The sequence below is a fragment of the Scylla paramamosain genome, chromosome 43, assembly GCF_035594125.1.
Source record: "Scylla paramamosain isolate STU-SP2022 chromosome 43, ASM3559412v1, whole genome shotgun sequence".
In the NCBI taxonomy this organism is placed as follows: domain Eukaryota; kingdom Metazoa; phylum Arthropoda; class Malacostraca; order Decapoda; family Portunidae; genus Scylla; species Scylla paramamosain.
The window spans coordinates 8,672,284-8,697,283 of NC_087193.1; the positions used below are offsets into that span (position 1 = coordinate 8,672,284).

At 41.2% G+C, this 25,000-nt stretch overlaps 1 long non-coding RNA gene across 1 annotated transcript in view; it reads right to left on the minus strand.

The window, feature by feature from the left end:
- Positions 1 to 25,000, minus strand: part of LOC135093715 (uncharacterized) — a 106,696-nt gene that overhangs the window by 58,889 nt on the left and 22,807 nt on the right. The window contains exon 2 of the long non-coding RNA XR_010263471.1: positions 23,443 to 23,674. This is a non-coding gene — a long non-coding RNA (uncharacterized LOC135093715). The remainder of the gene's footprint in view (positions 1 to 23,442; positions 23,675 to 25,000) is intronic.

The window sequence follows — 25,000 nt, forward strand, 5'->3', positions numbered from 1 at the left end:
CTCGGCTTGCGTCTGTCCCCCTCCCCCTTGGCTGGAGCGGCACAGGGGCAGCGATCACAGGAAGAGTTTACGTGAAGCGATTCTACAAAAGCCTAAAGACATGCTTGGGAATGACAACAGAAGACCTTTACTGAAACTAGGTACTCTAAGCCTCGCCCTGCTTCTCCCCGTCGTTAAATTAAGCAGGTTCCTGTAAGAGGTGGTCCAGCTGGTCCCACACATTGGGGGGGGTGGCAAGGGGAGGCTGGGAGAGAGAAGGAAGGGAAGGATGCGGGCGTGAAATGCAAGGGAGCGGGGATGAGGGTACTTAACGCGAAAGGGAAGGAAGAAAGGAGATCAGCAAGATTTTGTAAAGACGAGTTATAAAGAGAAGATGCGAAGGAGGTGACACGAAGGACGTCATTGAAGCGTGTATAGAAAAAAGAAGAAATGGAAGGCGGATTTTTATTTATTTATTTATTTATTTTTTACGCGTGATAATAGGAAAAGGAAGAGAAACATTAATGACAGGTAAAATATCATTATGACTCTCCACACCTGAAGCCTTCCTGTTAATGTACGTACACCTGTCTCAATTACACACACACATTACCAGACTCTCTTAACTTAACCCAGCACCCTCTCCATCACCACAGCCTTACAACCCACACCTGAGGCAACACTAAAAGCACCCAACCCACACTGTAACATCTGAGAACTTCCTTAACCCACACCAGGCAGACCCATCATCACCACTCCTGCATCTACTAATCACCTTTCCTCCTCTTCCTCCTCCTCGTTTCTTCTCCTCCTCCTCTTCTCCAGGTAAACAAGCCCTTCCTTGGTGATTAAGATCTGCGCCACGAGGAAGGAACATCCAATAAAGAAACTAATTTGCTCAAGTTTCCCATCCAGAATTAATATCGATATGACGGAGGGAGGGAAGAAGGGAAAGAGAGAGAGAGCGAGAGAGAGAGCGAGAGGGGCAGGCAGGGAGACGAGTGGGAGGAAGAAACACGAGCCAGGAGTAAAGGAAGGAGGGAGATGAAGGGAGGGGATTAAATGGCGGAGGAAGAGGGAGGGGAGAGGGGGAGGGAAGGAGAGTCCTCAGAGTGGTAATAGAGATGATGGAGAGGAAGGATAAGGAGGATGTTGAGAGAGAGAGAGAGAGAGAGAGAGAGAGAGAGAGAGAGAGAGAGAGAGAGAGAGAGAGAGAGAGAGAGAGAGAGAGAGAGAGAGAGAGAGAGAGAGAGAGAGAGAGAGAGAGAGAGAGAGAGCATGATTCATATTTGGCAACATTTCTCTCCTCATGGGTAATTTCAAAGGTCACACATAATTAGCTGGCTTCCCACAGCTGCCCTCCTATTGGTGACGCAGAGTCCTTGTCAAGCTGTCACTGGAATCTTGATCTTGAAAGCACCCTTGCAAAACATCACTTCCGCTACAGCCTGTTCAAAGTGGCAGCGACAACAAGGCGTAACGTTCGGGAATGTGGATGGAGTTTAGCAAAGATGAGATAAACAAATAATAAAGAAATAAATGTAAAACGCAAGGTAGAAAAAACACTCATTAATTGACTTTCTAGTAAGTGGCACAAAAAAAAAAAAAATGAATAAATAAATAAACGTAATATAAACATAAAACAACACATATCTATACAGAAACAAAAATGAATAACTTATTAGGAACCGGAACGATAGGTGATAGTCTGAGCCCCCACTCATCCGGATCAAAACACACGTATCCGGACTTAACCGAAAAAAAAAAAATCAAAACCAGAAAAAAAGAAAAGTATAAATAACAAAATTGTCAAGGAGAAACACAAGATATTGAAGGAAAAAGAAGAAAAAAACTCGACGCAGGTAAGATATAATTAACTTTGCTCTTAATACGAAGGTAAACTTAATTTTCCCGTGAGCAAAATGAAGATGAAATTATTGCCCACTGCTGACTCTAAAGGAAGAGGAGGAGGAGGAGGAGGAGGAGGAGGAGGAGGAGGAGGAGGAGGAGGAGGAGGAGGAGGAGGAGGAGGAGGAGGAGGAGGAGGAGGAACGAAAGTTAAGGAGGAAGGTAATGGGTTACGGAGGGAGGGAGGGAGGGAGTGAGAGAGAGAGAGAGAGAGAGAGAGAGAGAGAGAGAGAGAGAGAGAGAGAGAGAGAGAGAGAGAGAGAGAGAGAGAGAGAGAGAGAGAGAGAGAGAGAGAGAGAGAGAGAGAGAGAGAGAGAGAGAGAGAGAGAGAGAGAGAACAAGTGTAGCATCAAAAGACAAAGCAATGAGGAACAACAAAGAGAAAAGAGAAAACGACAGATCATGGAAATTAGTAGAAAACGGAAAATGGGGCAGGAGTGGAAAAAAGGAGGAGGAGGAGGAGGAGGAGGAGGAGGAGGAGGAGGAGGAGGAGGAGGAGGAGGAGGAGGAGGAGGAGGAGGAGGAGGAGAAGGAGGGGACTAAACAACAGCAGGAAATCAGATGTGAACATAAAACAGTCATCTTCAGGTCCAACACAAAGGATCCGAGAGGAAAAAAAAATATAATTGATCTACCATAAAGGTTATCGAGAGAGAGAGAGAGAGAGAGAGAGAGAGAGAGAGAGAGAGAGAGAGAGAGAGAGAGAGAGAGAGAGAGAGAGAGAGAGAGAGAGAGAGAGAGAGAGAGAGAGAGAGAGAGAGAGAGAGAGAGAGAGAGAGAGACGTGGAGGAAAGGAACATAAATGAAAGAACAAGAAAGGAGAAAGGAGAGAGTGAGGAAAGGCAGAACGAGAGGAAGGGGAAAAAAAAAAGATGAAGAAAGAGAACAAGGAAAAGGAATTAAGCAGGAAAGGGAAGGAACGAAAAGAAATGCAGGAATGGGTGGGAGAAGAAGAAACATGGGAAATGAAAAGAAAGGAGAGAGAGAGAGAGAGAGAGAGAGAGAGAGAGAGAGAGAGAGAGAGAGAGAGAGAGAGAGAGAGAGAGAGAGAGAGAGAGAGAGAGAGAGAGAGAGAGAGAGAGAGAGAGAGAGAGGACAGTGAGGTAACATGTGAAGGGAGAAGAGACATTGGGGAAAAAATAAAGAAAAAGGAGGGAAATGAAGAGGGCAGTGAGACAACATGCCTTCCTCCTTTTCCTACCTTTTTCTTCTCCTTTCCTTCTTTCATTCCTCCTTCTTCACTTTCACTGTCTCAATTACTGGTTTATTGCCCACCACATCAGGCAATTGCAGGGAATTTACACTTAAAGTAACTCCGGCACTTGAGGCTCCCTTACCTGTACCTCTCCCTGCCTTCCTCCCCCCTTCACCTGTCCCCCTTCCACACACCTGCTTGTCTCCCTGTCCTCCTTTTTCTGTCTGTGTTTGTTCAGCTTTGTCTTCTGGCGTGTGACTAAGAGTTTGTGTTTTTTTTATGTTTGTCTGTGTGTGTGTGTGTGTGTGTGTGTGTGTGTGTGTGTGTGTGTGTGTGTGTGTGTGTGTGTGTGTGTGTGTGTGTGTGTGTGTGTGTGTGTGTGTGTGTGTTTCTATTCTGGAGCTGTCAAGAAAGTCTGAAGAAAAGAGACATAAAAGGGAAGAAATTTTCGGAAGTTTTTCATTTTTCTTTAACATTTTATCATTTTATCATTTTTCTGTCTGTCTGTCTGTCTGTCTGTCTGTCTAACTTTTTTTTTTTTCAGTTTCTTCTTCTTTCTTTGTTGCTATCTCCGTTTGTCTGTCTACCTATCAGTCTCCTTTCCCGTTACTGCCTGTTTGTGTGTCTGTCTGTCCTTCCACCCCCCCTACCTTTCTCTCTCTCTCTCTCTCTCTCTCTCTCTCTCTCTCTCTCTCGGTAGTAATGACAATCCATCAGTCATACATAAAAACAATGTATGAAATTTCTACCAGGTGAAGTTCACTTAAACAGTTCTGCTTTAACCCTTTGCATCCGGCGTTCACTCTGATACTTCTCCTCCTCCTCCTCCTCCTCCTCCTCCTCCTCCTCGCTGCTTTCCCTCTACTCTTCCTCCCCTTTACATCTCTCTCTCTCTCTCTCTCTCTCTCTCTCTCTCTCTCTCTCTCTCTCTCTCTCTCTCTCTCTCTCTCAAAGTCCGCTGGGATGCAAAATATCGAGAAGAATTTCATTGAATCAAAGCGAGAGCGAGCGAGCGAGCGAGAGAGAGAGAGAGAGAGAGAGAGAGAGAGAGAGAGAGAGAGAGAGAGAGAGAGAGAGAGAGAGAGAGAGAGAGAGAGAGAGAGAGAGAGAGAGAGAGAGAGAGAGAGAGAGAGATTAAAGATAGCCGCCGCCTTAATGAGGATATGGAGGGGAAGATGTAATTGAAGGGTACAGTACCTTATGAGTTAATTAAAGGTACGAGTGCCTGATTAATACACCTGAAAACACGTGTACTGAGGGCCGCTTACAGGCACGTTAGGACTTGCGCCGCCTTTCCCTTTTGGATAAATGTGAAAAAGTGAGGAAAAACGTTATATATTTACAGAAACTCATTTAAGAAAGTTGGGAGGGGAAAAAGACGTGAAAGAAAGAGAAATCTGGGAGGAAAATGAAAATGAGGAAAAACTTTTTTTGCCGGTGATTAAGAAAACGTGAAATGGATTTATTTTTTTGGTGAATAAAGGAGGAAAAATAAGTTTGGAACGAGAAAATAATGAGATTAGAAAGAAACTAAAATGGATAAGTTATGAAGGAAAGATGAAGCTGTTGTTTTCATTAATAAACGAAGAAATGTTAGGAATGTGAAAATAAAATATAAAAAAATACTAAAATGCATAAATAAACAATAAAAAAAGACAAAACACATTAGGAAGAGCATCAGAAAACAAGAAAACTCAACGATACTTCAAACATTACTTACAAAAAATAAATAAATAAATGATATAAAACAAAACCTTAGTCTCTATATAAAGGAAGACGAAAGAGATGAGTGAACAACAAACAACAAAACAAACACTAATCAGACGTAAGGACCAGAAAAAGGGAACAAATTAACTACAAAATACATTAACTAATTAGTGAGGGAGGCGAGGAAGGAGAAGGGACGTCTCAGGAGGGAGAGAGAGAGAGAAGGAAGGCAGGGAGAGAACACATATAGGTATCGAGAGAGAGAGAGAGAGAGAGAGAGAGAGAGAGAGAGAGAGAGAGAGAGAGAGAGAGAGAGAGAGAGAGAGAGAGAGAGAGAGAGAGAGAGAGAGAGAGAGAGAGAGAGAGAGAGAGAGAGAGAGAGAGAGAGAGAGATAAAGGAAAGGAAAGGAAACGAGCAAAAATAAAAGGAAACAGGGAAAGTGAAAGGGAAACAAGGGAGAGGAAGAGTAAAAAAAAAGAGGAGGAAACAAGAAAGGAAAGTGAGAGAATACTGGGAGAAGGGGAACGAAGAGGAGGAGAGGGAAAGATGAATAAAGGAAGAGATAGAATTAGGAAGAGAAGTTAGAAAGGCAATAGACATCAGAACGAGAGGAAGCGAGGGTTTGGAAGCAAGGAGGAGGAGGAGGAGGAGGAGGAGGAGGAGGAGGAGGAGGAGGAGGAGGAGGAGGAGGAGGAGGAGGAGGAGGAAGAGGGGGATTACTAAGATTACAAGGGATTACAACCAGCGACGGAAATTCAAGTCCTTACTAAGCAGTTTAATTTCACTAATCTGGCTTACTGTTGTACGAGGGAAAGGAATGTAGAACTAGTGAAGGCTTCTCCCCTACTACCCGAAACAAGGAGGAGGAGGAGGAGATGATAAACTTCAGATAACTAAAAGGAAGGAGAAGAGTAGGAGGAGGAATGATGATGTAAAGAAAGAAAAGGAAGATTAATGAAGAGTGCAGAGGAGCAGGAAAAGAGTAAAGGAGGAATAAGAAGTTCGATAAGAGGAGCGAGTGGGAAGGGGATAGGAAGGGTATACAATTAGGAGGAGGATGGATACATGAAGGAGGAAAGATGTGGAGGAGGAGGAGGATGAGGAGGAGGCGGTAAATAACGTAAGAGGCGGTGGTGTGGGGGAGCATGTGGGATGAAGAGGGAGCTTTAGTTCCACACGAAAGGCGGACAGAGAAACTATCTTTTTTTTCTGTAAGGGATTCAAGAGGACAATAACAAATACGAGGATAATTGGTATAACTATCATTGTTGTTGTTGCTGTTGTTGTTGTTGTTATTCGATTCTCTCTATCTCCTGGAAGTTAAATAATCAGGGCTGTTATTAAAATGTTCAGTTGCGTCTTACTCTTCCACCTCTGCTATCTCGTGGTATGAATATAACAAGAAATTTCCGTCACCCTTTGAAGAACCGCAGCAAAAATGATCCTAACGACGGAAATAACACACTAACAACATCACCTTTCCTGATGAATGAAAGTCGATTTTTCCCTCAATATACAAGTTTTACCTCATCATGATATCCTGCCCATGCTCTTTGTGGCAGAATCTAATAAACCAGTCAATCAGTTCCACATTAGGCCTACCCGTGCACCACAAATGAGCCGTGGTTCCTATTACTACCTTTACAGCACGCCCTTTCTACCTCACAATAGCTCCTGAGTATCTTCCTTTATTGCTTTACCTGTCTACCTGTCTACCATCTACCTGTCGTCGGTAATGCCTCGCCTAACAAGACCCTCCTCCTTCCTCACGTAATAATCAGCATCATCATCCTCCGCAGCATCCATTCCCGCGGGTAAACAGAGCGTGGGAAGCAGACTCTAGGAAAAGAAAATTACAGTTCGGGCCAGAGATCAGAGGAAGCAATGGGCCGCACATCCATTCCCATCCCATTCCAAGGATCATTCCACATACGCCTGTTTGAGTTTTACGGCAGCTCAGCAGGCACCCGCACCACTGTCAAGACTCCGTGACCTTGTTCCGGGAAGACGTGGACCCCGACTGGTTCCATGCCAAGTTTTTGCGTCACAGGAACACGTGCCAGGTTTTTTGGACCGTGGGAGAACGTGACAAATTGATAACTTTTAGCACCATACAGGAGTTTTCCATTTTCTTTGTCCCAGAGAAGAAAGTTGACGTTTTCCGTATCCAAGAAAAAGTTGCAATGTTTTGTACTATACAGAAAAGTTTCCTTGCACCAAAGAATTCTACCCAAAACATTTTCCTCCACAAGAACATCAAAGAACCTGCACCTCAGATACAGATAGGAGTGCTTTTTCTTTCACCACAGAAACACAACCTGCTCCACAAAAGCACACGACCAGTATTCGTATTACATGAATATATATCTTACAATGCAGAAAAAAAGGGTTGAGACATTTTTAGCACCAGAGACACGTGGCATTTTTTTTGCACCACAATAAAAAAAAAGATCTTCACAAATCGACATAAAGGAGCATGTCACAACTCACAACACTGAAATACAACGGAAATACTTCAAAGCCGGAATGAACGCTGCATTAATCATAAAAAAAGAAAAAAGATACAAAAAGAATAAAAACAAATCAAATAATAGCAATACAAAAAAAAAAAAAAAAAAAACTACACTGGCAGGATTTCAAGTATGCATCACCCTCAGTTTTCCACCCAGTCCTTTAAATGCAAAACAGAGACTCCAACAAACATTTCTTCCCTTTATTCGCCTCTACCTTCTTTTCCCGGGATGTCTTAGTGCTATTAACTTTCCCTACTTACAAGCAAGCCTCCATTTTCTTTATCTCCTTCCTCTCCCTTGAATGATGCCCCAAGAATGTGGAGGTGTCAACAAGGTAGGTCCCAGTAGGCAGCTAGGCCGTGTCCCTAAATTCTCTCCTAAATGGTAATTTCTTTTAGGCTCTCAGGAGATTCGGCCTACTCCTCCCTCCCCCAAGGTACTCCAGGTGAAGGGTGTGGCAGAGGTAGTCTTAAGAGGAACAGGTAGGCGTGAATGAGGAAATAGAACAGTTTAGGCAATTAGGGATAGTTTTTCAGTGTCTTGGAAGAAAAAAATGGTTGATGAAGTGTAGGAAATGAATGAGAAGGAAGAGGACAAGGAGAATTCTGGAGAAGGAAGAGGAGGAGGAAGAGGACAAAAACAAGGAGAAAGAGTAGAGCGAACCAAAGTTTTAAGGGTGAAAAACAAGAAAACGAAGACGGTTGTGAAGAGGAGGAAGAGGAGGAGGAGGAGGAGGAGGAGGAGGAGGAGGAGGAGGAGGAGGGATAACAAGCAAAAAGTAGAGCAAAGGAACGAAGGAAGAGTAAAACTAGAATGTGGAGTTTACACACACACACACACACACACACACACACACACACACACACACACACACACACACACACACACACACACACACACACCTCTCCAGAACTTTAATACGGTTCCATCATCATCATCATCATCATCACCACCATATCATTTATCTCTCTCTCTCTCTCTCTCTCTCTCTCTCTCTCTCTCTCTCTCTCTCTCTCTCTCTCTCTCTCTCTCTCATATCCATTTTCTTTAAAGCCAAACACCAAAGAGAAGTTCTTATTTCTTACTTCTCGGAATCTCGCTATTGATGAATTTGTGTTCGGGGAATCGTGGATGCTTTAATGAGACACACACACACACACACACACACACAGAGAGAGAGAGAGAGAGAGAGAGAGAGAGAGAGAGAGAGAGAGAGAGAGAGAGAGAGAGAGAGAGAGAGAGAGAGAGAGAGAGAGAGAGAGAGAGAGAGAGAGAGAGAGAGAGAGAGGAAGGGTTGATGGGCAAATGGAAATGGGGAAACAAACGGGCAAACTAAAGAAAAAAAAAAAAACAACCCACGTGTATGTAAATAGTTATTGCAACCATCATATGAACTTAGTGTTTATATACATACACTATATATTGATGGTTAGTGCCTGGAGTTTGAGGTGAGGAACCGCTAAACCTAGAGAAACACAGCCACGCCGCCAGATGTTGCCACATCCACCCCCTCATTCACTAGTCGTTTGTTTCATTAATTTATTCACTTAATAGATTACTCATTCACACACACACACACACACACACACACACACACACACACGCGCGCGCGGAGTTATGGCTGTGGTTGGGTGAGGGTATGTAAATTGGTGGATATGGCTGAGTGCTTAAGTGGATGGGTGGATGTGATTAATCAGTGCATGGGTTGGTGAACATTAAACAAGTGTGTGCGGATCCACTTGCTGCCTTCACCCAGACGTCTGAGTCTAGAGACATTTTGGGCACCAAGTAGTTTGGGTGCCAAGTATCTCGAGCACCAAACTCAGGGCGATCTGTCTTAAGGATGATCTGACATGAGGCTTGTATGACCGAAGTACCATCCTCCCAAGTAGCAAGTGACTGTAAACTGGCTCAGGTAATGGGAGACTTAATGGTACTCCGGCTTTGGCTCTGGCTCACCTCTTATCCGCAAATGGACCAGAAATTCGGCAATAAATACCTTTTAATACCTGTTACGTGGGCCAGTGCAGAGGTCACAATTGATTGGCTTATCGCGGGAGAGGACAGGCGAGGGGAACCAATGAGGTGGCTCGGCAGAGAGAGAGAGAGAGAGAGAGAGAGAGAGAGAGAGAGAGAGAGAGAGAGAGAGAGAGATTTGATTTGATTAATTTATTGCGCAAATAGTGTCAGACACCATCAAACAGAGAAACATAACAGTGGTCAGCTGAAGCAAATGGCATACAGAACGCTCACACACTCACCCATTCGTGCACCCCACCTACCCATCCACACTCACACAGAAGCAAAAGATGCCACGCAGCGCACAGGGTATTAAGAAAACACACCAAATCAAGGGTAACGCACGAGGATCTCGATAACAAAATCGGGCACCAGAATGTGGTGACACACACACACACACACACACACACACACACACACACACACACACACACACACACACAAAGTGGCAGTTTAAATGTTAAACTTCAATTATACAGCTCTGACTCGTCTCTCATTGGCGACACACACACACACACACACACACAGGGAAGTTAAGTTTGTGGAAGTGTAGTGTTAACACCACACCACCACACCTTACCACACCACACCACCACCAGACCACCACATACCACCACACCACATCACCACCACCACGACCACCACCACCACCACAACACATACCATACCATAACACACAACACTACACCACACAATCACACCCCGGTATCCTTGGCGCCTGAACTGCCCAGCGCCGCCGAGCCCTCCCAAGCCCCTCCGGCCCCCGCCTACTTCTGCCGCGGCTAAGGTAACAATTTCCCGTCACATATTTAGCGTAATTACGAGGGTTTTGCAGGTTTTTTCAGGTGATTTAAAGGCTCGCTGTGTAGGAATAGGTGGAGGAGGTGGAGGTAGAGGGGAGAAGAGGAGAGTGAGGAGGAGAGGAGAGGAGGAAGAGGTACGGAGGATTGGTGAAAAATAGCTACTTCGGCTCTGGATCACGATTTTTTTTTTTTATTAGTGAAGTTTGCATTGTTTTGATATTTGATTTATTAATGGAAATGTAAAACAAGCTAGAATATGTAACAACATCTTGTCTAGGCGCGTTTTCTTTCTCATCAAAATAACACTTTCGTCATTTTATAAATTTTTATTTATTTTTTTTTATTAGCACGTCTCACATTGTTTTGGTGTTTGATTAAGGACTTAAAAAATGTAAGAAACGTGTCCCAACTAATAATATTCAATAAAATCTAGTGCAACTATTCGTATATTCAAATTTAAAATAAGACCGTTGCTACATTTGATTTTTTTTTTCTTTATACGACGAGGAATTCCGTGTTTTCTTTATTTACCCGAAAAGTGTAGATTTTTTACATTCAGAATATGTAATATAATCTAGACTGGCAGTGTTTTCCATCTCGATATTATAATGTTTTTGTAGCCCCGTTCGTAAAATTTACCGATCGTTTCTTGAATTTTTCTTTATTATTGTTCAGGCTGGGAATGATTTTATACTACAGATATTTATTAAAGTATTTATCAAGTTAGAATATACAAGGCATAACAGTCCATCTTCGTTTTTTCGAGGGGTCGATTTCAAAATGGATTAACGGACGTAAATTACGGTGTGACGTCATCAGTGACGTCATCATGGTACCAGGACCCGAGCCGTCCCTCAATCCTCGTCTCTCTCCATCAATGTTTAGTGTGTTAGTTGAGATATATGGCAAGTGAGAATATATAGTGAAGTCCAGTCTGGGCGTCAATCTTTAGGTTCAAAATGAAGTGCCGTACATAGAGAATAAAAAAAAAAAAAAAAAAAAAAAAAAAAGAAGCACGGGACAGACATTTTTCCTGCCTCCCTCCCTGCCTGTACATCAATATTTAGTTAAAACTCCGTGTGTTTCCAGACTCAGACGTGAAGGAAAACTAGAATTAACCACAAAAATAAATAAGTAACCCCAAAAATGTGAATGATCAGACCTACGTTAACTCTGAATTGTTTTCATGATAAGACCGGCTGCCTTTGTGTGTGTGTGTGTGTGTGTGTGTGTGTGTGTGTGTGTGTGTGTGTGTGTGTGTGTGTGTGTGTGTGTGTGTGTGTATGAATAAAAGTAAAAGTAGATCAGGAGGCGTAAGGGTCGGCCAGGAGGCGTGAGGCACCATGAAGGACAAATGAGGCTATAGAAAATATCCAGGCCTACTTACGCTCCGCCTCCAAATTGCTCCCTACTTTCTGACTGGCGTCTGTATGAAGCACCTCGTCTGTGGGCGCATCCTATGCGTAAATGACCAATGTGAATGATGGATATGTAAAATGTTATGAAAATAAAGATAATTTTCAGGGGGAAATAGGCAGCTGGAAACGACTATGTATTATAGCGTGTGACAGTGGAGTAATTCAGTAGCAGAGAATAGCAGACAAAGAGCGGAAGGTTTCAGAGGGCGTAACCAGAGAGGGGTCGATATGGACGGAATAACTAAAAAAGTAAGTGGAGCTTGAAAGCGTAATGCAGTCCATAAATTAATTATCTTATTAAAGGAGGAGTAGGATGTTTATTTGATGTTTTATGTTTGGTATGATAGATTTGTATGATGTGCGAAGATTTACTCAGATGTGGAATGTTTATAGTACTACAAACATTCCATAACTGAGTAAATTGATGTGATGCTGATATCATGTGTGTTTTTCTAACTGAATATTAATTGCGCCGATTGAATATTTGTTGTGTTTATGCATTTGATATTGGCTGTGTTTTGCACGACGATTACGTTGATGAATGAATATGCTGAAGAGATATAAAGTGACACCTAATAACTCTGAATGATGTGAAATGAATGCTAATGAGAAATTTTATCTAGTAAGAAATGTAAATAATTAGTAGTTAGTAATTAAAATATGAGAGAGAGAGAGAGAGAGAGAGAGAGAGAGAGAGAGAGAGAGAGAGAGAGAGAGAGAGAGAGAGAGAGAGAGAGAGAGAGAGAGAGAGAGAGATTGGTGAGGCTGGATTATACTATTAAGTTTAAAATATTTGGGTGTTACAAAATAAGTCTTGATAAAGTGACGACGTTTGTGGGGTTATGCTAAAATATGGTGAAAGGTTAAGTGTATTGATGTAAACTTCATTAACAGTACGTACACACACACACACACACACACACACACACACACACGGAATCTATCATGTGAGAGAAAAAAAAATAGGGAGATAAAAAAATTCCCTAATACATTTCCATTATAAGGATGAAAAAGGAAAAGAAATATAGGCTACTGTCACTATGATAATGGTGAAGAAACAAAGGGAAAAAGTGTGGATATGCAAATGAGGTTCAGAGTAATGGCGAAAGTTTCAAACGCAGAGGACGAAACAGTGAGACAAATGAAGCTTTACTTTTTTTTTGTACCACGTCGTGTGTGTGTGTGTGTGTGTGTGTGTGTGTGTGTGTGTGTGTGTGTGTGTGTGTGACGTGTTCAAATTGAGTGAAGCCCAAAAAATCTGGTTCGTTGCGTTTCCCTACGAAGTTCCGAACCCGTGTATGCTTCGGTGATTTGGACTTTAATTTTATAAGAAAGCTGATTTGAACGGCTTTTTTGAGGCGCGGCAACAATGTTAAAAATAATAATAATAATAATAAATAAATAAATAAATAATTAAATAAATAAATAAGAAGGGAAGCACGTATCAATGAGTGTATGGAATATGACAAATGAGAGTAAGAAACGAAAAAAGCAGTAAGAAAAAAGTAAGAAACGAAAATAAATCTATCAAAACCATCACTGGACTAATATTTTTCAACTCTCTCTCTCTCTCTCTCTCTCTCTCTCTCTCTCTCTCTCTCTCTCTCTCTCTCTCTCTCTCTCTCTCCCCCGAGGAGGTGTGAGAGAGGTGGTGTGATGTTTAATGTATAAATGCAGATATTTTTCAGAGTCGCGATTTATGTGAAGTGTCAAGAGTGAATACTGTTGGAAGAATTTTAGAGAAGATTTATGCACGGAAAAATGGAAGAAGAAAAGATTAGTAATTAGCGATCGGTGATAAGAGAAATGTCATTAAAGAAAAGATGAATAATTAGTGGTGCTGATGAGGAAAAAGATTAACTAGTAAAAAGGTTGTTTGTTATATTTAAAAATAATGAGTGGTGTTTTAAGGAAGACCAGTAGTTAGAGATTGGTGACTTAAGAAATATAATTAAAGAAAAGATGAATAATTAAAGGCTGCTGGCTATTGAGGTATCGATGGAGAATGAACCAGAAAATAAACCAATAAAATACTATGAATTTGGACTTTATTCCCGAGTGTTAAGAGAACAGCACCTTCAACAGACATTTTTATTCACTTTTCCTGCCCTTGGTTAGAGCAAAATAGGACAGAAGTCAAGATTGTTGCATAAGGTTTAGAAAAAGATGAGAAGTAGTAAAAAATATGTTGCGAAAGAAGGTAATTGATCTTGTTAGGTGTGGAAGACATACGGAAGGTCAAAGTCACCGACATGGATGGCATACTAAATTGAAGTGAAGGGAGCAAAGAGGCGCAGCGAGGTCATGATGGTACGTGTAAGATCCTTGTTTTAAAAGTTAGGTCAAAACTACCTCTCACTCAATAAACAAAAAATAAATAAATAAATAAACTTTACTAACATAACTGACTAACAACTATGTAATAAAGTAACGAACTAGCAAGCAAAGTAACTAATAAACTAACTGAATAGATAAATACATACATACAAATCAGAGACAGAATAACTACATTGACATCAAACCTTTTCAATTTAATTTTCATGCTACTTTTCAGCTCTATCTGCATATTTTCACTCTCCTCCTCCTCCTCTTCCTTCATTTCCTTTTTCCGGCCAGCTTCGGATGGAAAGATAGGGAGATGGGGAGGAGCCTTCTTCTGCGCCGTCCTGTTTCTCCCACTAATAGTTAGAGTAGAATAATTACCCAAACAGCCTAGTAAAAACCTCAGGACCTGTTGGTGTTCTTCCTGTTGCTGGACTTCCTTTTGTATTCATTTATATTCTTTCTCTTCCCTCCACCCCACTTTCACACTCCAGGGACAACACACTTCCTTTTTTTCCAACTTCCCTCATACTTAGGGGAAATCAAATTCTTTTCACTCTTTCGCTCTCTTCTTCTTCTTCTTCCTCTTCCTCTCCTCCTCCTACACTATACTGACGGAACAGAGAATATATTGCTACACTTCGAAGAAAAGGCGTTACTATGGAAACTCTCTCTCTCTCTCTCTCTCTCTCTCTCTCTCTCTCTCTCTCTCTCTCTCTCTCTCTCTCTCTCTCTCTCTCTCTCTCTCTCTCTCTCACACACGGGCTAGGGTGAAGGGGTGTAGTGTTTAATGTATAGATGCAAGGATGTACCACGGGATTCGGTGCGATTTATACTGTGTGTGTGTGTGTGTGTGTGTGTGTGTGTGTGTGTGTGTGTGTGTGTGTGTGTGTGTGTGTGTGTGTGTGTGTGTGTGTACAAAACGACTACCACCATATGTTCCAGAATCAATCATCACAATTTTCATTTCTTTTCTTTTTTATTTCAATCTCCATTTTTCACTGCACACAATGCAACGTACGTACATGACACAAAGCCACGCCCACTCGCCAACCATTGCCTGACGCAGAGTGAAATGAATATATATAAATAAAAAAATAAGTAAATAAATAAATAAATAAATAAATAAACACATCAAACACTTATACATACAACATAACATGAAGACTTTTCCATTCACATCGAACACTTCAAATGAAACGTGAACATTAACAGAGAGAGAAAAAAAAAATAAATAAATAAATAAAAAAAAGACAAAAAAAAAGTAAATAAATAAATATGCTAGTATACATACAAATGACAGCCTGTTTATTTGTACTCATATATATTTTTCATACCACACAAACACTAATAGAACCAGACCGAGAGCGAGAGAGAGACAGAGAGAGAGAGAGAGAGAGAGAGAGAGAGAGAGAGAGAGAGAGAGAGAGAGAGAGAGAGAGAGAGAGAGAGAGAGAGAGAGAGAGTGGCAAAAGAAAGTTTCCCTATCACCAACCTTGTTCTCTACTTCCTCTTCTCCTTGCGTCCACTACCTTCCCCCTCTTCTCCCTTCCTCTTACTCAAAGTTATGATGAAATAAATAGATTTGTCTCGCACATTCTGGACGCTCCATTGCTGAACACGAGACGAGGGAGGAGAGAAGCAGAACACCAACCCAGGAGAGAAGGAGAGAAGGAAGGAAGATCAAGTGAAGGTGCATAACAAAGAGGAAAAGAAGAGGAAGAAAGGACACTTGAGGGTGGAAAGGAGAATGTTCAAGGAGGAAAGAAGAGATGAATGTGAGAAGCGAGTGGGGGAAGGGGGAGAAGGAAGAGGAAAGAGAGAGACATTAAGACAACAGAGAATATCATGCAATATATGATAACTGCCGCTAATGAAGGGATAAAATGAAAAAAATAAATAAAAGAAAAGTAAATAAATCAAATAAAACTCAACAACATCCCGTACTCAAGCTGGCAAAACGAAAAAAATAGGCAATTAAACTAAAAATAAAGAAATATCGTTCATCATAATAAGAAATAAATAGTTGTGAGGGAGAAGCCAGTGTAAAAAAATGTTGGTATGAAAAAAAAAAAAATGTGAAATAGCAGCAAAATATAAACTGTGCAAAAAAAAAAAAAGAAAGAAAGAAAAGGAAAAAAATGTAAAAGCAATATTGAGAGGGGAAAAATCTCAGAAAAATAGAATAAACGAACAAATGAGTGAAAAGTCGGTAAAAAAAGAGACAAGGTGAAACAAACATGAAAATAAAAGATAAAAGCACACGCTAAACATGGAAATAACAATAATGAAAATAATAATAATAATAATAATAATAATAATAATAATAATAATAATAATAATAATAATAATAATAACAATAATAATAACACATAAAACAGACAATGCAAAATACTATGAAAAAAAAAAAAAAAATAAGAGAAAAGTTAGCAAGGGAGGCAGTACAAGGGGAAGTCACACAGGTAAAGTCCACAGGCAGCCAGAGAGGAAAAAAAATTGTTCCCTGACGATGAAGAGGAAGATACCAACATTTCCTTCATTATTCCGTCGATTCGCACCTGTCAGGAAAGCACATACATTCTCTCTCTCTCTCTCTCTCTCTCTCTCTCTCTCTCTCTCTCTCTCTCTCTCTCTCTCTCTCTCTCTCTCTCTCTCGCTCGATACATCTATCCAATTAAGATTCACATATTCATTTTTTTCCTTTTACAATGCAATACGGAAATCATTTATTGCAGAAACTTATCTACTTTTCAAAACAAACGAATGCAACTATCTATCTATCTATTTACCTAGCTACCTTAACTATGTATCTATCTATCAATCCATCTATCCATGCACCTTTTATAACTTAACAGGAGTGCCATTATACCGTACATAAAACACACCCCAATCACCTTCCTTTCTTCCCTCCTCAGATTACGCTCATTCATTCAACTTAAGATTCTCCCCCGCCATTTTTAGCATCCAGTGACCTTGAGGCGCTATCAAGGTAACTCAGGTATTCTCAAGTGTTAATTACTGCCCTCACCTGTACTTTACGATGCCCCTCACCTGTTATTACCTTATTCTGCCCGGGAAGAGGGTGAGGGGATTTGAAGGGCACGAGGAGAGAGAGAGAGAGAGAGAGAGAGAGAGAGAGAGAGAGAGAGAGAGAGAGAGAGAGAGAGAGAGAGAGAGAGAGAGAGAGAGAGAGAGAGAGAGAGAGAGAGAGAGAGAGAGAGAGAGAGAGAGAGAGAGAGAGAGAGAGAGAGAGAGACCACGGGTGAAATTATAATCATTCATTGTTTTGTTTGGGTCATTATATAAACATTAACAACCAGACTTCCTTCCCCTTTGTTTGAACTCTCTCTCTCTCTCTCTCTCTCTCTCTCTCTCTCTCTCTCTCTCTCTCTCTCTCTCTCTCTCTCTCTGACCTCTTGCATGACTACTGTATTAATCAATTTGAATACCAGAAACATACTAATTTTTCCCATTTCACACCAGCCAATTAAATTCATTAGCATAATTGGCCAATAACTATTTAGGGGCCATAAAGCTCCGCCAAATCACCCCATACAACGATGAACTAACGGCGAGGAGAGCCAAGCAAAACAATGTAATGAATGAACGGTGCTGCGTTGGTAAGGAAAAAAAGAAACACAATATGAGAGAAAAACAAAATATAATAGATCCAATGAATTTAGATAGGCCTAGAAAGACTGAAACTCTGAAAAAAAAAAAAAGTAATTACGTCAATATGATGTATAATAACGTAATGAATTAACAGAAACACATACATCATAAAAAAATATATATATAGAAAGAAAGCTTTGAATAAGAGAAAAGTGAATCTAGATCAGTATTAATATAAAAGTAAAATATTTAATTACGAAGCCATAATATAAAATGATAAAGAAAAGTCAAAAAATTATATTAAACTTAACAAAATAATCAATTCTCTGCTTTGGGTCAGACTTTAGTAAGGGGTGCGTGGGAGGCGGAGGGAAGTGACAAGAGTGGACGGAGCGAGTGGAGCGGAGTGGAGGATGGGAGGCGGAGGAAAGTGGTAAGAGTGGAAGGAGCGAGTGAAGCGGAGTAGAGGCATGGGAGGCGGAAGGAAGTGGCAAGAGAGTGGACGGAGCGAGTGGAGCGGAGTGGAGGTATGGGAGGCGGAGGGAAGTGTGGAAGAGAAGGACGAGGTGAAGAGAAGAGTCCAGGAAAATATCGAAGAGAAGGCAAATCTCATCAAACTTTGTATCTAGTGGATGCTCTTTTGGGACACACGACCCCTGCCCCCCCAACCACTCCCCCTCATCGCCCTCCCAACATGTCTCTTTCCTATTTCCCTCAGTACCCCCTGCACACCCTTCCCCATCCCTCCTCCTCACCGCCCTCTCTCATACCTCTTCTCTATTTCCCGAAGTTCTCCTTACTTCATCTCCTCATTCCTCTCAGCATCTCGATCCTCCTCCTTTGCTCTATTCTCATTCCCCTCAACTTTCTTTCCTGTCATCCGCTTCCCCTCACTTCCTCTTGCCTCTCCTCTTCCCTTACCTTCCCCACATTGAATAGTTTAGACACGACTTAAGTACGACAATACAGTCTTTCCTCGACCTCAATTAAGAGTTTCTTAGATGATCTGGACTCCATCTAAGGCTATTCTCACATTCCCCAGCGCTGTTCAGTCTTAGGACCACATTCTGAAACACTTCTGCGCCGCACCTCTGCTTACGAAATTCTCTGGGAGTTACTCGTGTTTTTATCGAGTGCTTTTTTTTATGGTTGTAGTGACAGATCAACAGATTTCTATATTATTAACGGGAGTAAAGCGCTTGAGAACCCGGTAGATCATCTCTGTGGCCTTTGAAAACAGTCGTGGTGAGAGAGCTGTTTCAAAATACCAGCTTTATTCTCATGATGCTTTGGCTTTTTAGCAGTGCAGGATTCTTGTTAAACTATCACTAGAATCACAAAAAAAAAAAAAAAAAAACATCCCTGAAAGTCCTAACAACTTTCATATGTTTAAAGATAAGGTGCAGGAACTTTTGAGAGCACGAGTCACACATAAGCCTCACCACTCCTTACTCACACAAAGATTGGCTGCCAGGTTACAGGTCTTACTATTCCCATAAGACTTCACACAAGGATTAGCTGCCATCCTCATCCCTCTACCCTGGATTAGCGCGACCGAGAAGTTTTCAGCCGGGACTAAATTATAGGTCGGAGGGAGCAGGTCGCGCCGTGGTATATAAAGGCAACAGCTAGAAGTTAAATTGAGAGTATAGAAAGTAGGAGGCAATGTTAATAAAGTCTTGTTTGTAGCCTCAGCCAAATGAGTCTCAGTGGAAGAACCAATGTACGGCTTAGAGGAGAAAAATGGCGCACCTTATATATGACTTCAGACTTGAGAAAGCGAATTTTAGACAAGTTAAGATAGGGAAAGTTGAAGTAGTTGCCGGGACGACTGTCAATAGCATCGCCTCAGAAGTGGTACGACTTGGGGACGTTTCTTGTTTCCTCTCCGGCAGCGTCTTCAAATAACAACAGTTAATTAATTATTGAGGTTATGAATAATTTGGGTAAAAGCTCCAGTTTGTATTGCCGAGGGTAAAGAGAGACCTTATCTTGGGCACGACGGCTGGGTCTGCTCAGCGATGCCACAAAGACTGAAAGCAGAGAAGCGGCGGAGGACGAAAAGTCAAACACACACACACACACACACACACACACACACACACACACACACACACACACACACACACACACACACACACACACACACACACACACAAACAAACAAACAAACAAACAAACAAACAAACAAACAAACAATTAATAATCAAATAAATAAATCAATAAAAAAAATGATGACCTTTCGTCTTCCGCCCCCGCCTCATCTCCTTCCATGATGTAACTAAGCTTCCCCTGCAGGTGTATTTAGTAAGTGTTGCGTCAGGTGTGCATTCAAGCTTCCACCTGTTGAGATAATTCATTGTTACCTATTATTTTTACTCCATTCTGTCAGTCATTTAACAAATCAGCACTTTACAGCTCAAGTATTCCTATGTAACTAGTTTAACTTATTATTATTGTAGTTATTATTATTCATTATTTATTTACTTATTCATTCATTATACACTTCTCATCCGTCTTTCGTTTGGTGCGCCTTTGTTGTCTATTGGCGTCCCCTGTGATGGTCGCTTAGCCCCCACTCAGTGTTCCATGCCTTTCTCCCCGTCTGCTGCACGCGTCCTTCTTACTATTGAACATTATACGTGACAGAACTAAGTGGTGTGTTTGCCGCTTCCTACGACACATAGCTAACAGTGGCGCCACCAGCACAACCTTTATATCATCTAATACCTTATACTGACACTAACATTCCTTGCTTTTCCTTACGCATAGTTTTATTGCAGATATTTCTAGTCAACAGTCCCACAGCATACCCCGATTCTTTACATTCTTCTGCTGATCTTTTAACACCTTCATTATTGTTTCAGTATAATTCTGCAACGTTAACTGTGATTTCTTAATTCTCTCTCTCTCTCTCTCTCTCTCTCTCTCTCTCTCTCTCTCTCTCTCTCTCTCTCTCTCTCTCTCTCTCTCTCTCTCTCTCTCTCTCTCTCTCTCATTATTTTCCAGCAGTCTTCCATCTTTTTATTTTTTTCCAAGCATATCTCCTCCCCTTTCCATGCCCTCTTTCCCTCCTCTTCTTCCTTTTCCAACAATTTCCTTCCCTCTATTCACATCCCATCTGACCCTCTTCCGGCCTGTAATTTTATTTCCTCCAAGTCTCTTCTTCATTTTGCATCTCGAGATTCTCTGCAGCTGTAAATCCTGCAACACGCCGCCATCTTGCTCTAATTCACAAGCGTGTTTCGCCTTTACGCTGTTTACTTTCTACGAGTATTTATTATAATATGGTTAACGTATTTACTTGAATTTCTTAGCGTTATATGCTTTAATGTGTTTTCTTCATTTTTTTTTTCGTTTTTCAGCACTCTTGTATTCGTACTTTTTTTATGTTTCAAATTATTTGTATTTTGTATTATTCACTTATCTGCGTGTGTATTTTATTTTTTTCTAATATACCAAAGGCTTTTTTTTTATCTGTGTTTATTTATTGCTTTTCTTAGGTATCAAAACTGCATCTTTATTCTAACTACTTTCATGTTTCATCCCCAGTCTAGTGTGCATTCCTCTTCATCATTGTCAAACTTAATTGTTCAAGATTTTCTAACTGAATTTTTCTCCTGAGCTTCTTAGAATTTTTAGCCTTCATTTCTTTTATTTGTGTCTTGTATACATTCCTTGTCATCGCTATCATTAAATCTTGTTATTTCTTCCTTATTCCCTTTCCTTAATAATCTTTTAATGTTTAAGTACGTACATTTCATCAGAACTTTTCTCTTTGGCTTCTAATGGTTACCTCGCACCTTGCACCTGCTTATCCCTTGCTCATAGAATATATGCAGGGAATTCTCCATTGCAATATGTGGGTGTTACAATTTCTGACCGTCTTTAATTCACTACTTCAATCATTTCACGTTATCTTACGTTTTCTAGCATTCTCTTCATTCTTCAAGAAAAAAAATAAGTAAAAAATTTCCATTCGTAGAGTAGATTAGCACACAGGCGCATGAAAAGACAAAATTTAAATTAGCTCTCTCTTTTCATGCCACTGGTGACTCTCCCCGGGAGTGAGAGTGAGTGGGGATGCTGCGTCTACTTAACTATCCTCCTTGATCTGTTTGTCTCACTCATGTAGGAAATGTCTTGAGAGTATTACCATATGCAGTACACTTTAAACCTTCGCCCTCCCTATCCTGCACCTCTTACTTTAGTGAAGGTTACCATGTGCTTGTAGAGGGCCAATAGGTCAGCTGCTGTTTAATAATGTTTTGTATTTCTTTCAGTATTAGTTATCAATAAGTTTATTTCCTGTCTCATTCCTCTCAGTGTCTCTATATCTTCATCCCTGTTAACTTTTTTTTTTCTTGTATTTAGTCTTTCTTTATCCTTTTCCAATTACTTGTTCTCTTATTCTCTCTTTCTTTTTTCACATCAATACGTTTTCCAGTCATTCCTTCGTTCATTTTCTGTCTCATTCCTCTCATTCGTCATTCTCTCTTTCAATCATCCCTCACTCAACGTATTTTTTTCTCTTATCGACTCATATTTTATTTTTCTTCGCTATCATTTCTTCTCTTATTATTTCTTTCTTTCTCTATTTCTCGCTGTCTTTCATCCTTGACACATTTCTTTCCTCTTCTACTTACATATTCTTTATCCGTTTTCCATCGCTTCTTCCTGTATTCTCAGTTTCTTTCTTCCGGTTCTCTGTGCCTCTTATCCCTCACGTTTTTCTTTTCCTTTATATCTACTTACCCTTTATCCGTTTTCCATCACATCTTCCTTTATTCCCTGTTTGCCTCCCAGTTATTCAGTTCACGTCCCATCGCTCACACCACACGGCTGCTTCTCCCTTTATCCTCAACATGATGTAAGAGTTCCTGCGTCCGCATATCTCTCTATTTATTATTTACAGTTCCCTTTCCTTCTTTATTTGCATTCCTGGCGACGTCTTTCATCCTGCTTAGTGGAGACCCTCTTATCTCGCCCCACAGGACCTACTCCACTGCTCTTCCGCGCTCTTCCTCTCTCCCCTCTTAGTCCTCCTCACATTCTTCTCCCATCTCATATCCGAGGGAGCTTTTCTTGCACTTTTTTTTTTCCCTCTCTCCCTTGCCCTCCCTTTCTTTCCCGGTGACCTACTCCCTCTCACCACCTGCCACTATTTCCTTAAACGTCCTTCCGTGAAATTATTCCCACGACCTATTTTATTTTGCTGTTTATAGTCTTTCTTTCCCTCTCTCTCCTCCTTCCCTTGCTTCTTCATATTTAGTGTAGGAATAAAATATTCTCTCTCTCTCTCTCTCTCTCTCTCTCTCTCTCTCTCTCTCTCTCTCTCTCTCTCTCTCTCTCTCTCTCTCTCTACTTGACCTATACATATTTAATTTTTCTTTGTAATTGTGTGATTTTTTTTCTCATCTTTTTAGTTTTTACTGTTTGGCTGAATTCGATCAGATATTTGTGGTTCAGATTTTTTTTTTCATATTTATCTATACTTGGTGTCAGAAAAGAGATTGGAACTGGAAGGGAGGAAGAACTGGGGAGGTGGGGAGGACGTGAGGTACTATGTGACGACTTTGAGGAGAAAACGAAGGGAGGAGAGAAGAGGAGAGCGGGGAGGGATACCAGAAGAGGAGAACAGCGGGAAGGAAGATTTTTAAGGAAAGCGATGAGAAAAATAAATCAACACCATGAACACACACACACACACACACACACACGGGTGATCTCAACAAACCACATTCAATAAACCTTCCTTTCCATTGAGATTATTACAGAACCACAAAAAAAATAAAATAAATAAATAAATAAAAAATAAAAAATAAGAAACCATCTCCCTCTCTCTCTCTCTCTCTCTCTCTCTCTCTCTCTCTCTCTCTCTCTCTCTCTCTCTCTCTCTCTCTCTCTCTCTCTCTCTCTCTCTCTCTCTCTCTCTCTCTCTCTCTCTCTCTCTCTCCAGAAATACCTTGAGTTCTTCACGAATATTTCCCCTAATCACTGGAGCCCGATTGGAACCAGTCAAGGAGTGGGGTTAGGGACACACACCGCCTTCGCCCTTCACTGCACAGGAGACAGTCATTATTTCCATCGCTGCTCGCTCTTGTGTAACTCCACGTAGCCCTGATTTCCCTAAGGTGCGGACAATTAGGCGCAGGTGAGAAGACGCCCACCACCTCTTGTCGCAAACGTGGGGAGGCCTGTGGGCGTGAAAAGAACTTGGCGACTTGTGCGAGCTGATTTGTTGGGTGTTAGTGAGGCGAGGAAATGGGGAGGTGGGGTGAGTTTGGTGAGTGGGGAGGTGTGTGTGTGTGTGGGGGGGCGGGCTGACTTTGAAAAAAAAAAGGTGGAAAATAAAAATAACAGAAGGCAAGGTTAAATAAATAATAAATATATAAAATAATAAAAAAAAGATGATAAAACAGGAGAGACATAAGGGAAGAAATAACAATGAAAAAAAAAAACACCTTTAACGTACCCAGTTTCTTTTTTATATGAGTGAGACAATGAATAACGAAAAAAAATATATAGATAATTAATGCAAAGTAAATTAAGGTAACACTGAAGTAAAGCATATTTGGATTATCAGAGAATAAACTGAATCACATTAAATCATTGAAAAAAAAAAAAAGATAAAGTAAAGAATGTTTAGATAAATAATGAAAAAAAGAAAAGAAAATGGTGTAAATAAATAAATAAACAAATACATAAGAATACACAAGACAATTCAGAAAGTCGTCAAAAAATGAGTCTCTCTTTTGTGTCTCAAAGGCGTGAGAGTGAGAGAGTGAGTGAGAGAGAGTGGGTCAGAGGGTCGTCGTGTGGTCGTGTGTGGTTGACCAAGTGATGGGCTCAGGTAGTTGTGTACCCTGAGGACGACCCCCCTCCCCCTTTCCTCCTCTCCTCCTGCAGCAGTTGCCTCCCTCCTCCCTTCCTCTTCCCTTCTCCTTTAACGCTATTCGCTTCCTCCCACTCTTCCCTTCTTTGAGTCTCTCCTATGTCTTCCTCTCCTCCTCCTCCTCCTCCTCCTCGCATTCGTTCACTGTTTTTCCTCAGTGTCTTCGCCCCCTCCTTCCTCCTCCTCTTACGTGTCCTCTCCTTTCCTCCTCCACGCGCCCTTTCCAAAGTCTTGCTAAAGTCACATAATCTTTAAATCCACTTCCTCCCCCCCTCCTCTCTCTCTCTCTCTCTCTCTCTCTCTCTCTCTCTCTCTCTCTCTCTCTCTCTCTCTCTCTCTCTCTCTCTCTCTCTCAGGTAAGGGGTCTGGGTCTGGCGTGCCCTCCCGGATCGTCTTATCTCCCACACACAGGCAACGAGAGGTTAACTAAGGCTCTGAAGCTTCAAGCCGCTGTTCACACTCCTACCGAAGCACCCACTTACTTTTCTGACCCGAGGAAGTAGAGTAATTAAAAATATAAACACCGAGTGCCCACCAGCGCCATCTTCAGGGAGGCGAACCGCTGCTCTCCACGACATTAGCTTTAAAAAGTCTGTGAAATACGTGGTGCTCTGAAACCAATCGTGAA